A 14,576-nucleotide genomic window follows, 5' to 3' on the forward strand; every position below is an offset into this window, starting at 1 on the left:
GAATGAACTAAATTATTAGGGAATAGGAACTTCTTTATCCTCTGGTCATCACAATAAATATTCAATGCATTATTCTGAAGAAATGTTAAGTGTCTTACTAATGAGGCCTAGGGTGTCATTGTACAATGTAGGGTGCTCAGACAGAAAATAGGGATAAGCAGATAAGCCTTTGGTAAAAAAAAAAAGTGTAAGACTTCAAAATACGCAATAGCAAAAGCCACACCGTGCAAAGACATACCCAAAGAAGAGGTCTAATATCCTAAACAGAAATTATTTCCTGAATGAAGTCCTCTCAAAGACCACCCTTTTCTACAAACTACAGAAAAGATACAAACTTCACTAACAGAACTGCTTCTGAAGTCCAGAAGAAACACCAGTTAATTTCTGTTCCCAAAATACACCATAAAGGTATCAGAGTCCAGAAACTTTGTCTCAAAATACATCTTTCATATTTGTACACACTTAATTGTTCTGAGTGATGCAAGACTTTTTTATTTACTTCATTAATACTTGAATTCCTTTACTTCATGAATACATAAAATAAATGGAGAAAGAATTCAAAGATTCAAGAGCAATTAAGGGACTGACTGAGAGCTAGATCTAGAATAATGCTCAGCTAGCACCAATTTCTCACATTCTGACCCAAAAATGTGAGTGCATTGTAATAGTTATGATTATCCACCAGGAGTTGCCATTTGGGGTGCCACTACCTATGATCTTTGTGGAAAGGAAGTAAGTTCTGTGAAGGTTGAAGTAACAGAACAAATCTGATTAGTTTTCTGTGAAGTTAATTATTTACTTGGTTCTTCTGAAAAATTAGCACAAAGCTTGTATGAGGATAATGGATACATGTATTGTATTGTATGTATATAAATTCCCATTCATATGGGATAAGTCACTGTAGTAATGCTTTGTAGTTAATGAACCCTCTCAGTTCATTACAGATAAAATACCATGTTTCCACCTATAATATAATATGAATGAACTATTAGGTGTGTAAACAACTTTTCGATTTAATTTCTGGTACTGCAGAAGCAGCAACAGTGATTTCATATGTTTGAGATGTATAAAGGTAGGGCAGTAAACACTAACTCTTCAAAAACTCCCCAAACTGTTTTTAATTACTTTTCTAAATTTTTTAAAATTAAGACATAGGATCTTATTTTTATTTCTAGCACTATGAAACAGCAATGCTTTATTACTTAGTACTTGATAGGAAGATGAGTGCTATTTACAGCTCTAAATGATTCTGATTTTTCAAAGTCTTTGATTCAATTTCACAAAGCAGCAAAATTATGTTTTAGAGTGCATGCATGAGAGAATGTGAACTTGCTGGGAAACAGACAGCTCGAGAATATCTCTAATGGGAAATGTTTCAGCTGAGAGAAAAAATAAAATGCATTTCTTAAAGCACAACGAGTTATTTTTACTTGTCTTTCTTCTTATGTTTAAGTGCTTTTTTTCCTTTAATGAAGGTGCTATGGCAGAGAATTCATGTTTTTGTTGAACACAGAGAAAGCAGCAAACTAAATTATATACTCAATACAAATCTCGTGCAATAATGATGAAATAAGTGTAAAATGATGGTAACCAAAGCAGACGCTTTATGGAGTAGTCTCCTCTAAATTCACTATGTGTAGGCAATATAGAGAAAATGGAAATGCATTAAAAAAAAGATGAAATTGTAGACTAGACTGGCTGAAAGTTTTAATGAGACTGTAAAATATTATGATAAGCCTCTGTTTAAAATATACTTGGCCTTTGTCATTGCAGATAAAAACTTAGTGAGATGTCAGGGAACATAATTAGAAGTCAAGCTGGCATGGAATTATGGTGCTCAATGAACACAAGGAGCCAGTTCTGAGCCCCTGGCCTGTGATGAGAATTTCTGCTGACTTCAGCACTGAGAAAAAGAAAGAAAAAAAAGTGGGCTGCAGGACTGGACCTTGGTCATTATTTAATCTAAAAACAAAAGAGCTTTAGTTTAGTAAGGGTGGCATGCACTTTGCAACAAACAGCTATTTAAGAAAGAGGTCAAAAAATCTGCTGCTGCTACTAACTAAAGAAGCAACCACTTAATCTCAGGCAGCATACAGATGCCCTACTTAAAATATATTGCAGTCATTACAAAAGAAATGGATGTTTATAGTCAAATTTATCATCCTTACATTGTCATATACACACACACAAAATACTCTTTATTAGATATGTTTAGTTTCAGGGGTTTTTTTTCCTAACTCTGAGGCTGTATTTTAATAGAGGCATTTCACAAAAGGTTTAAGGTTTAGAATCGGATAAACTCCATTCAGCTTTCCAAGGATAAAATATGCATAATAGGGTTGCAATTCGAGATCTTCTAGGAATAAAATTTCTCAGGAAATATCTGACATTTCCAAATGGAAATATAATCAGAACAAATCAACACTTGAGATTCAATTCTAAGTTTACAGAAACAGCTATAGAAAATAAGAATGACAAAACATTTCATTCTAAAATATAAAAGCTTTGATCATAGCCAGTGGTTTCTAGTTCACTGACAGTCTTTAGCTTAAAGTACAGCAGGTATGATAGTAGGTCATAATTGTTTTCTGTTTGCTTAAAAATATTAGTAGTGCTTACTGAACTACTCTGGCTTGATTAAATGCATGGCAAAAGTCAAGCAATGCCTATTTTCCCATGCAAAGGTATGCAATGACATATGATCCTACACCTTTCCTTTCAGATGGAGTAAAAGAAACAAGGTAGGACAAATGCCTGTGAAAGATAGGGGTAACGAAACAAGTCATACACCAGACATCATCCTCTGCAGTGATAAATTCTTCAGTGATCTGGGTGTCTGGGGAAAAAAAGAGGGCTGAGGAAAATGAATGTGCCTTAAACATGATCTTCACCATTCTAATGAGTTAATTACACATCCCTCTCCTATTGCTCAGTAGGAGGATATATCATGGTAGCCATTCTGCAGAATAGTCATCATCACAACATCAGGTTCCTTACACAAGCTTGTCTGCTTGACACCTTATTTGTGCATATACCCAGTATTTTGTATTTGTACCTGTCTGAGGAAGTTTTATATATAAAAATTTTTGAAGTATTCAAGGAAAAACAATATAATCTATTATACTGCGAAAATGTTTGTCAAGAGTCAGAAGGAAGTATTATCAGAGATTCAGAACTGGATATTTTTTAAATTACCTCATTTACAGGTCGTCCTATACTAACCGTATACAGACGACAAGGTGCTTTGATTCCTGTTTCTATCACTCAAAATTATTAATACTAAATATTCTAAAAAATGTCTCCAGACTCCCCATCCTATTTCTTCTTCAGTGTTCTAGAAATCACTTTATATGCTGCCCCCACTCTCCCCTCTCCCCCAAAAAAGCTTGACATTACATGCTTTACTGGAAAATTCATGATTAATCACAGCAGCTTTTCCTGTGACCATTTAGTGAAAAATAAAATTAAATTTATTCTTTTAAAAGGCTTATTTACCAGTGTGGAAAGAACAGTTAAATTAATAAGGGCAAATAAGGACCTAGTATACTAAAAGCATACATTTTCTTTATAGCAGATGAGATTCATGTTCACATCTAAACATTTTACAGACCTCTATACATAGTTAGTTACACATGCAGTAACATAAACTCACTGCTAGAATAATTAAAGCCACATATATACTGTTTGGGGGGGCTATGGAAGAAACCAGCATCAGTTCCTAGGGCAGTCAGTGAGCAGCAGCTCATACCCACGGTGTTCAGACCTAGCAGGAATAAATTTACCATGTTCTTACCACATCTAGCTGGATTGCTTGGGAAAGCAGCCTACAAGTCAACAGGATATGAGAGATGAGGGGGATCATGGAATCAGAATCTGGAACAAAATAAGTCAGACACATTGACAGATAGGTGTATCTTCAGAAAACCTTCCTCTTAGTCCTAACCTTTTTACACTTGCTCTCTCTCTGTTTCTTGCTATATTCTCCTCTGGTTTTTTGCTATCCTATTTCTTCAAGTTTTATTTCTAATAATCACTGTTGTCTCTCCAATCTCTAGGTGCCTTCATACCTTAATTTGCTCTTTTCTTCATCATATTCCTTGCTATATTTTTCCTGTTTGCCTATGTTTATTTTTCATTTTCCTGACCACCTCCCCTCAGCTTTTCCTTACATTCGCTCAAGCCAACTAATCTAAATTGGCTTTAGTCACGGCTTGAGATTGTTAAAACCTGCCTCAAGTCTTTATACTTTCTTCTTCTCCCTCACAAAGAAGAGGTTGCAATTTCAGTAAGAATAATAACTGTCAGGAGGAAAAAGTGCTTGCCCAAAACTTTTTTTTTTTTTTAAGATTCTGGAATAAATAACTAAGAATAGTAGATGAGAATCCCCAAAGATACAAGAAGAAATGTTGTTAACAGCCATCAGTTACACTGAGTTTTACGTTTCTTTGTTAATTTACTACTTAACAGTGAAACAGCAAAACAGAGACCAAGGTTATTACTATCACTAATTTGAACTTTGAAATTAAGCAAAGACATATTCAGAACAATTCAATAGCAGCATTTTTGTGCAAGGACACATACGAGGTGAAAAGAAAGTGTTATTTACAGACCATTCAATTCATCAGTGGTGGAAAAAAGAATAATAACTTTCTTTTTTTTTTTTTTTTGATACTACAATACCTAGTATTCTGTAATTCTTTCTACCAGTAAAAGTATTAGGGCCTTCTGACTGCTGGCTAGCACGGTTCTGTTGGGGAGGATGGTTGAAACACACACAGCACACTCCCCATAGCCAGTCACACCTGAATTAGGGCACACAAAGTTAAGGTGGGGATCCTGAACTCCCAGGCCCCCCAAACTCTTTCTGGCATATTCCTTTACCAGTTATATGGGTTATACTATTGTCTTCATAATCCACTCTCTCATTTGTAGTCATTCACGCTGTTGAAAACTAAACTGAAGTAACTAATTTGAAAGGTTTATCATTATCTGAAATAATGAAACCTACTTTAACTTAAGATTCTAATTTCATATACAGAATGGAATATGCTGTTTGGTTGATTTTAGTAACTGAACTAATCCAATAGATTAATTCATATATATTGCATATACATAGAGAACAGAATACACTTGTTTCACCTTGCAGCTTAGATGATGAAGCTCAACTCATTTGCAAATGATTGTCTGACTGACAAAAATACAGAAAGAAACAGTTCCTTGGTAAGAGTAATTTCCTGTATGGGAATCTTGCTGGATACTCAGTTCTTGATAGATGCTCCAAAAGCAGCAAATATACCAGGCATTTATTCCCATTTGTACTTGTACAGAAGATTATGACCTTTCTTTTCACATTATGCCCCACAGCTGTTTCACAGTCATATTACTTTAATAAGATAACTTGTACAGATGCTTCCTCCAAGCAGAACAGTGGAACCGAAACCACAGAGATGATAGTGCAAGGAGGCATTTAAACTAGCATACCACCTTTTGTAGTAGGTATAAACAAGACCAAACACTTGCATTTTGACCACTTTAGAGACATTTCCCATTTGCTGCAACTTAGATTAGCCTTAGCACTTGGGTGACAATCTCCAGCACCTAATTGCTGAGGACTGCCAGGCAATTTTTAACAAAGGGCTCTATTCTCTGCAGTGCATACACGTTCTTTCTCTCTTCACATAAGGGCAAGAAGCCCCACATTTAGTGATCAGCAAGACCCTTGTACAAGATTGCTTTCTTTTCTAAAAGCATTCTCTAGGGAATTAAAAGCGATCAAGCCATTTGAGAAAGGGCAATCTCATTCTGGGCTGAATACAAATCAAATATATAAACAAAGTTGCACATCACTTAGAGTTACTGCTGATAAGTATTGACAGCAGCATGGCCTTTTCCCTCTCCTTTGACTATCTTCTCTTCGTGTCTAACTTACATAGATCAAAATAATTATACTACTCCCCTGTACTAGTATCAAGATGTTCCTGACACTACATGGTGCCAGGTTTCAAGGAGCTGAAGGGTTATCTATTAGGGCAGACTTATTAGTGGCCATTACTTTTAATAAGGATTTAAGAGTGCCTATTTTGTGTGTTGCAGGCTTGTTTGTTTTCAAAAGAATTGTAGTAGTAAATAGTAAAATTCAGTCTGAGTTTAATTTTCAAGGCAATTCTATGCTTTCAAAATGAATAAGTTATAATTACTTTCCATTTTAAAATTACAAAAATCAAAAAGAATTCCTCACTGTTTTGATCTTGGTTAAGATTTTAAACTGTCTCTTTCAGACAGATGGCTTAAGAAAGCTGGATAGTTTATCTCTTACCTGCTTAAAGGAAACATTATTCCATGTCTATTTTATTCCAAACTCAGACTGGAAAAGGAGTGATTGGTGGGGGAGGCAAAGAAGCTCAATGACTACAGAGATATGGAATTTTCTAGTAAGTCCCAGTAGAAAAAAAATAATGGCAATCATATTAAAGCTTCTGCAACTCAAAAAAAAAAAAAAGAAGAAAAAAAAAGTATCATATTTGTATCTGCATAAATAGAGCTGTTCTGAAACTAGATTCAGATTGCTAATGTTTTCTAATTGAAGGAAACCGAACAATGATTTTTCTTCCACTTCAGTTATGAATCCAAGACAAACCATTTCCTTCCTGTTTATCCCACCACACCCCTTCTGAGCTATTTGCCTGATTCATAGGCTACATCCCAATTGAACAGAGATTTGTGTAAAGGTAGGAGGAGAAGATGATGAGTTTTGAATGGGACTTGTTTATGGCTGAAGACTGTACACCAGCCTCTAGCACTCATGATAGCCAGCACTGCAATGCTCACCTTGAATGAGATAATATAGGGAAGGTAATCTACAGTCAGCTAACAAATTAAAAAATTCAGGTTTTGCCACATTAAGCTCTAAATTGCATTTTATAGATTGATGGATAAAGTCTAACCATTCTTTTTTCCTATGAAGACAAAGCATCATATTTGATTTATGTTTTATTACAGAAGTAGTGAGCCTAACCCCTAAAATGGATATTTTTAAATAGAAAATTATTTTGAAAAATTTAAGACAATTGTGAACTTTTAATTCAAAATATTAATAGGAGACTTTAAAAGGAAGTGAGAGAAAATCAGACAGAAAGCCAATTCCAAGATTCTTGAGTTACAGACTTTTTCATATTTTTGCCTTGCTGCACCAAAATATAGTGGCTATTCATGCAATGCCTCTATGAAAGAAAACTTCCTGTTATAAATTCAAAAAGAATTAGAGTAATTATATATTCTGACCTATATTTCTTCATTTCTTAAATATTTTGAATACAAGAGTGATTTCTATTGTATTCTACAATTTTTGAAAGTCCACTAATTGGAAGACGTTCTGAAAGAACTGTAAATTGTCTGGATGGGTTTCATACAATTTCTAACAGACAGGTGTTCATATAAAAATTCAACAGTATCAGCAACAAGCTGGCAGTTACTGGTGGTGTGAGGGGTGTTAAGAAATTATTTGGCTCACAGCTGAACTTCCTATTTAAACACGGGGATGATCAAATTAAGTCAAGGTCACGTATGTAACAGAGCAGCTGTGCCATGCAATAGATAAGGACTGCTGGTATATATATATAGTAAATTTGTTCTGATTTTCTAATCCACCATTTTTGTCTTGCAATTGAAGGCTGCTGCAGGAGAGAAAGTGGTCTCCTGCACTCTCAACCTTTACTTTGGACTCTGCAGGCTCAGCTCCTTCCCAGTCTGCTTGGAGCCTTCATGGTGGAGCAGCACCCTAGCACTCACTGTACGACTTCAGTAGCCCACCTCTGGTCTACAAGCAAAGCTTTATAGCTGTCCAATATGGCAGAATAGCCAATGAACCTTCCGCCACTGAATGAGAGATGTTTAAATCTCCCTAACAGAATGAAATGGCTGGACTGGGGGTGAGGTTCTTTCCTGCAGAAAATTTTACTCATATGTGGCCCATCTAGAACTTATTAACCAGTATAAATATGCTTTCAACATAGAGCGGTTTGGGGCCCTGTAATGCTTTGGCATCATAATCTGTGATTTTCCTTTTTTAGTAAATGAAAATAAATTGATTTATGGCAGCTAATGCACAGGTACTGAAAACGGTAGCTGTAATTTTTTGGTACCCATCTGTCCTCCTTCTACTCCATCTGTTTCCTTCACTCATTGCACTGGAATCCTGCTTCACAAAATGGAATCCAAACCTGCTCATGTAGCACAGTGTAAGTTACCTAGTTACCCAGCTGAAAGACATTTTCGAAATAAATCACTCTCCTTGTACTCTGTAGAAGGCAACAGACATTGATTTTGTTGTTAATACATGTCTGAGCAATCCTTCTTTCAAAAAAAGATACAACTGTCAGTAAATTTCCTCTAATTTCAGATTGTGCACTTCAAAAGAATACCATAAAGGCTCATCATCTTAATCAATTATTGATTACACCTTGGGACTTTCCACCAATTCCATTTGATGCTGCTGTTAAAATGGTAAGTACCTACATAACTGTACAATATTATAAACTGGTTTAGATTTTTTATAGCTAATACAACAGTATAAATGCACAATATTATATGATTTCATTGGATAGTGCAGCTTTTATTAAACTGTGTTGACTGCCTTTTTTATTGTTTAACAGTTCTTTGGGCTCTTAATGATTAAAGATTTTGTTTTGACTCTTTACACTAAATGTAAGTATTTAAAAGGATAAGAAAACCTAAGAAAGTTCTCCCCCCTTTACAATCCAAGATGGACGATACAATATAAAGGCTGAAATTAATTATTTGAGAAATTTTCTGTAGCACAAATACAAAAGCCACTACTAAAGAACATCTGTTCTATGGGATAGTTCCACAGAACAAAGGATACTTCCATTATTATGTCATCTTAAGGCAATGTGAAGTAATTTGAAGGTTGAGAAAGGAGGGGTTTGCTGTTGCTCTATAAAAGGACTCTCACTTTAAATATGTTTCTCATTATTCATGGTGTCTTTCTTTTCTGTATTAACATGGTATCTAGAACATCTACATGCTTTAAATACTTTGTTTTATGCATCTACCGCTTCATTATTAGCATCATATTAAAAGGGAATAGTTACATTTTATTTGCAGCTACAAAGGACTTTTGAATAAATTCATACAGAATAGAACATACAACAATACTAGCATACAGAATACAGTTCACAGGAACATGCATTTAAACTCACAACCTGTGACTAGGATGATAGTAACTCTACTCATCACTTCTTTTTAAATCTCACATGGTATTTTACCAAAATTTCAGTAGCATTTTTTGAGTAGAATTTTATTGAGTCAAAAGCAATAAATTACCTAAGCTCTTGAGACACAGAAGGTGTATTTATAATATATGGGAACTGAAAAATATGTAGTGAGAACTTAAATTGGAAATTAAACATTTTTCCAAGATGAAAAATAGAAACAAGTGTTGATAATAGCACTTTGTAAAATAGAACTTTCATGTTAGAGATCCCATTACAGGGATGTAGGTGACTGAAAAAAAAATGAAGACTGCAATCCTTTTAATCTTTATGTGTACACTTAAATACATACAGCCCATTTCTCCTTTCTGTGGCAGAGTCTGAATTACTTACAAATGAAAGCAAAAAACAAATGACTGGTATTAATAATACAGAAAAGTCTATATACCTCCTGTGGTCTTTTAAAAAGCATTAATAACAAAGTATTTGCATAAAGTTAAAGCAAAAAAACACTTATATGTGAGAAAACATGCATCTTTTTGACATCTGCGAGGTACTTCTCTTGATCTGCTCTATAAATAGAAACTAATTATGGAGAGACTAAAAACAAGACAATGCCCTAGAAAATAAGAGAGACTGTCTTTTTAAAATATATTCAAAATAGTGTGAGTAAATCTGTATCATACAGATGCACAACCATGAAACACGTCTGAATTACAAATCCTTTTTACTCTAGTCTTCCTCCTTTTACAAGCAATGGTTAAACTGCCACCAACTCCATTCAAAACAGTATCAGCCTTGATGCATTCTTTCTCTAGTAATATTTTCTGGCCTATAGAGTATCAATATTAACTGTGAATGTCAGAAGAAATGTACAGGCTCTAGTGAAAAGAAAAAAAAATGTATTCAGTCCTCTAAATGAATGCCTAAGCTCTGACTTTTAAGTGAAGACAGAGATCAGCAAGTCAGCTGCTGTTCATATTGCTTTCTTACCCAGAATGAAAAACCAGAGGCTTGGGGAGTGCTTAGTAACATAAACCATTCCTTCCAAGGAATTTGATATGAGGGTTTTTTTAAATAACTTTATTTTCCTGCTTTGGTTATAAATATAATTTCAGAAACAACTATGATCCAAGGCTAAATTCCAAACCCAAAATCTGACACAATATAGGAGTCAGCAGTGAGATTGAAATTTCAAATTAATATGCTGAGTCAAGCCTGTCAAGGTGGGTGTTAGGGCTTCTCAGTTTCAAAGAGTACCTCAGCTGCTCTCTTTGGACAGTAATGTTTCCCATGCTCACTGCAGAAGTGCATATCAAGTTGTTTCCTAGAGTGAATATACTGTTTATATATTGGCAAAAGGAGGCTAGCAAAGGACAAAATAGAAGGCATTTCAGCCACCCAGAGCTGGAGAGCACTATTAGAGGGACTGAAATGGAAATTTATCCATTTTACTGTGAGGAAAGTTATCTTTCCTGGGAGCTGGGGGGAGGAGGTGGCTGGATAGACCTGCAGAGCTCAGCCAAGTTAAAAGCTGCGTGCTGGATTTCACAAAATTAAATACAACCATGGCCTTTTTAGACATTAGCACTAAAAGAAGGGAGATTAAGATGCCAGAAATTATTATCCTTCACAGGCAGAGTCACTCAGGAATCTGATCTGAATGATTGCAGATACTTGCAAACATTGATTTGCCAGGATACAGAACTGAGGTACAATTCACACAGTTTTAGCGCCACGCAACAACCCAGCAGTCAAAAAATTTGTCCCATTAGAACAGTGTACAAACTGACAATCTGCTATGCTGATTTACAAAATCATCATGGGAGGGAATATCTTTAGGTTTGCCTTAACCTACCATCTGTCCACACAAAAAGTCAAAATGCATTAATTTACATACAACATTTTGCCACCCAGTAGCAGCCATTAAGCATTATTCCTTTCCCTCACCCTTCACCTTAAAAGGGACTATTCTGCATCCCCCTTCAGTCACAGCATATATATTTTCTGTGATGAAAATAAACCAAAGCAACTGGGTATGTATCAGTGTGCAGAAGAGCACAGTCTAGGGTGGAATACACAATGCAGTGCACACGCTCTCTATTTGCTATATACTGCTACCCTGAAGTGCAGAATATTTGCTCAAACAGAGGGAATGCTCAATGGCAACAGGAGGCAGCACTTGTAGCCTAGACCAGTCCTAGTCTGTGCCTTCAGAGACCTATTTCAAACCAGCTGAACATTAACCTAAATAGCTTGATAACCTAAATAACTTGAGTTTCAGATAAATTACACATTCTTAGTCCTAACTTCCTGTTTCAAGAGTGCAACAACATTTTAATCTATCCTAAAGTGAAGACAAAATGAATCATGTAAGTCTAAGTGGATGTATTGGGCATGCTAAATGAGGAACGGGCATAATAATTTAAAGCAAAAGCAATTAGATCACAGGGAATGCATTTAAATAGTTACAACAGCAATTATTCCATTTCCAGCTACTTGAGACTATAAGACCGTAACCTGAAAATTTAGTCAATGACTTTTGGTTTGTAGACAAGTGTTAAACTGCAGAATTTTAGATTTCCATGGTTAACTGATCAGAACATGCTTTTTATTCATTCTCGTTTTTCAGATTTTATTGTTAATGCATAAAATCTGCGTAATACTGAAAGCTGAAAGTGCAGTGTCAAATAAATGGAACATAATATCAAAATAACAGGGCCTGTTGCACTTTTTGATTATTTTTCATATTTAATTAACTGAAAACTTCACTTCTGAATTTTAACTCACTGACAAATAGCGTCATTAACACAAAATTATGATTGCCTGTGGTGTTTCATGTCCTTCCAGAAGGTTGACTTCAAAAACATACAAACTTTGGAGGGGGATGGTGGCAAGAAGGAAACACACTGGAACAACTTTAGCTTGCAAAATTCCCCTATACAAACTCAAACTGAATGGTATCGTGGAGGTGAGAATAGAGCAGGGATTATGTGAAGCAAGTTGTGGGAATGATGACTGGAGGAACCTGGGAAAGAAATAACTATCTGCATTAATTTAAAGAAACAAATTAAGATGTTGATGATGTGATCACATAGCCTTTTGAAAGAGAGAGAAATAAACTGGAAGAATTCAATAGGATTTCTTAATTGTCAGAGGGATATGCCTCCTTTTCTCCCCTCCACCTTCTGCATCATCAAGATCAGCATTATCAGTAGAACATTTTTCACCTTCTCAAAGTTATGAACGTCAGTTACGAACATGGCAAAAGTTGCTCAGTTGTGACTGGTTCTCTCTGCTACTGAATAATCTACTGTAATAAATGTATTAAAGAATAAACCCAATATAGTTTTCATGAAGTCAACCTGAGGAGCTATACTAAAATTACAGTTAATTATGTATGTATACACTGAGTTTAGCCCTCTATAGAGGACCCCAGGTTTGGTATGAAATTGCTGATCAGCTTGATAGACTGACAAGAACAAACTGCACTGGTGTTTAGCTCACCACAGTGGTGATATCTACATTGCAAAGCAAAGAGGTGAAATTTCACTTTACTCAAACTCATATCTAGTAGAAAGAAATAGCATTTGCCTCTTTTATTTATACAATTTAGAGGACACTGACATGCATACATATAAAAAGAAGCACTGAGTACAGTTCTGTTATGTACTACAGGAGAAGCTGCAGAAGAAATGTGTGAAAGAGAACCATATATATGCCAGTCCTCAATAGGTTGCATATTTGTCCAGAATAACCACTGAAAGTATGCCAAAACACACCACGCTAGTGGCCAGTCTATTACTTGCTTTATTATGCCAAAACATTTATAGATAGGTTACAACTGCGTGGTAGCTCACACAGGAATTTTTGATCTCTTCTGGTCAGGCTATTGCAGCCACCTATTCTCCATTTCTTGCATTAATCCTGTCTCCCTTCCTTTCAGACACTACAGCTTTTGGCTGGGATACAGCTAGTTTTCTTCATAGCAGTTCATATGGTGCTGTGTTTTGGACTTGTGACCAGAACTGTGTGGATAACACACCAATGTTTGAGCTATTGCTGAACAGTGCTTGCACAGCATCAAGGCCATCTCTGTTTCTCATACTGCCCTACCACTCAGTAGGCTGCAAGTGCACAAGCTGGGAAGGGACACAGCCAGGACAACTGACCCCAAATGACCAGAGAGATATCCCATACCATATTATGTCATGCTCAGCAATGAAGCTGGGGCAAAGGAGGAGGAAGCGGAAACATTTGGAATTATGGCATTTGTCTTCCCAAGTAACTCTTATGCACCATTATGCCCTACTTTCCTGGAAATGGATAAATAGCGCCCACTGGGGTTAACCTTCAACTGACAGAAAATACTCATTTTAATTAGTAGCAAAATAGCCATGTCCATTGTCCTCTTTGCACCTTTCTTTTCTTCAGTTATTAACAGAAAACTCAATGCATTTACTACGAGCTAGAATGAAAAGAATACAAATATCAGGGTTTTACAAGGTCACAAAATACTCGTTTAACTCTGGCAAGTTTGTGTAGAGAAAAAGTACCATGAATGGAAGAGGTCTAGACGGTGACATCTGTCTAATTTTATCAGTATTTCCTTCACTCCTCTGCTTCTATTTCATTCCTACAGACCATGTCATCTAATTAGTCTTTGTTTTACAAGTTTATTGAAATAGAGTTCTGTAGCCAGGCGTATGAGTCGTGCTTAGTTTATCTGTTACTAACATAAGATATTCACAGAGGCAGATAACTCTTACTTTAAATCCTGTCCTAAGAGACATAAGCTAATCTACTGCACTGATAAAATAAGATTGGTTTAGATTCACATACACAATAAAAATCCTCTCAAATAATATTTCATATGCCGACCAAATCCAAACCAAAAAATGAACTACATTACATAGTCTGACACAGAAATATAATTGTTAAAATTGCATAAGTCCAAGTAGGTCAGAACTCCCACTGACTTCCATATGAAGTTGTGGGGTTTTGTACTTGTCTTCTCTCTGAAAAATATTTATCTATGTGAAATATTTTGCAAAATGTTTTTGATTTCCTAACTTTATTTTCATAGGGTCATAGGAATTTTCTGTCTAAAAGACTGTTCTAGAACATCAGGAAAATATGTGCAAAAATAAATATATTCTGTTCTTGCACTTATTCAGTTAAAAGTAACAGCCATATTAGTGAATAACAAACATTTCAGGTAGACTAAAAACCATTTTTCTGTTAGAAATGCATTAAAGATGTAATCATAGATTTTGCTAATACATCAAGAGTTAAGCTCAGGAAAAGATCAATAATGTATTATTGACTGCAAAATGAAAAAAAAAA

General features: G+C 35.4%; 1 protein-coding gene across 6 annotated transcripts in view; it reads left to right on the forward strand.

Annotated features, from left to right (window-relative positions):
• B3GALT1 (beta-1,3-galactosyltransferase 1) overlaps nucleotides 1–14,576 on the forward strand; it is a 219,940-nt gene that overhangs the window by 149,408 nt on the left and 55,956 nt on the right. For 5 of the 6 annotated variants that reach the window (XM_074911335.1, XM_074911336.1, XM_074911334.1 and 2 more), the window contains one exon: nucleotides 8,399–8,502. The gene's annotated coding sequence lies outside the window, so the exon portion shown is untranslated. Of the gene's footprint in view, nucleotides 1–7,875; nucleotides 7,929–8,398; nucleotides 8,503–14,576 lie in introns of those variants that run through there. The other variant, XM_074911339.1, reaches the window with a different exon arrangement.

This window comes from Athene noctua, chromosome 7 (genome assembly GCF_965140245.1).
Source record: "Athene noctua chromosome 7, bAthNoc1.hap1.1, whole genome shotgun sequence".
In the NCBI taxonomy this organism is placed as follows: Eukaryota; Metazoa; Chordata; class Aves; order Strigiformes; family Strigidae; genus Athene; species Athene noctua.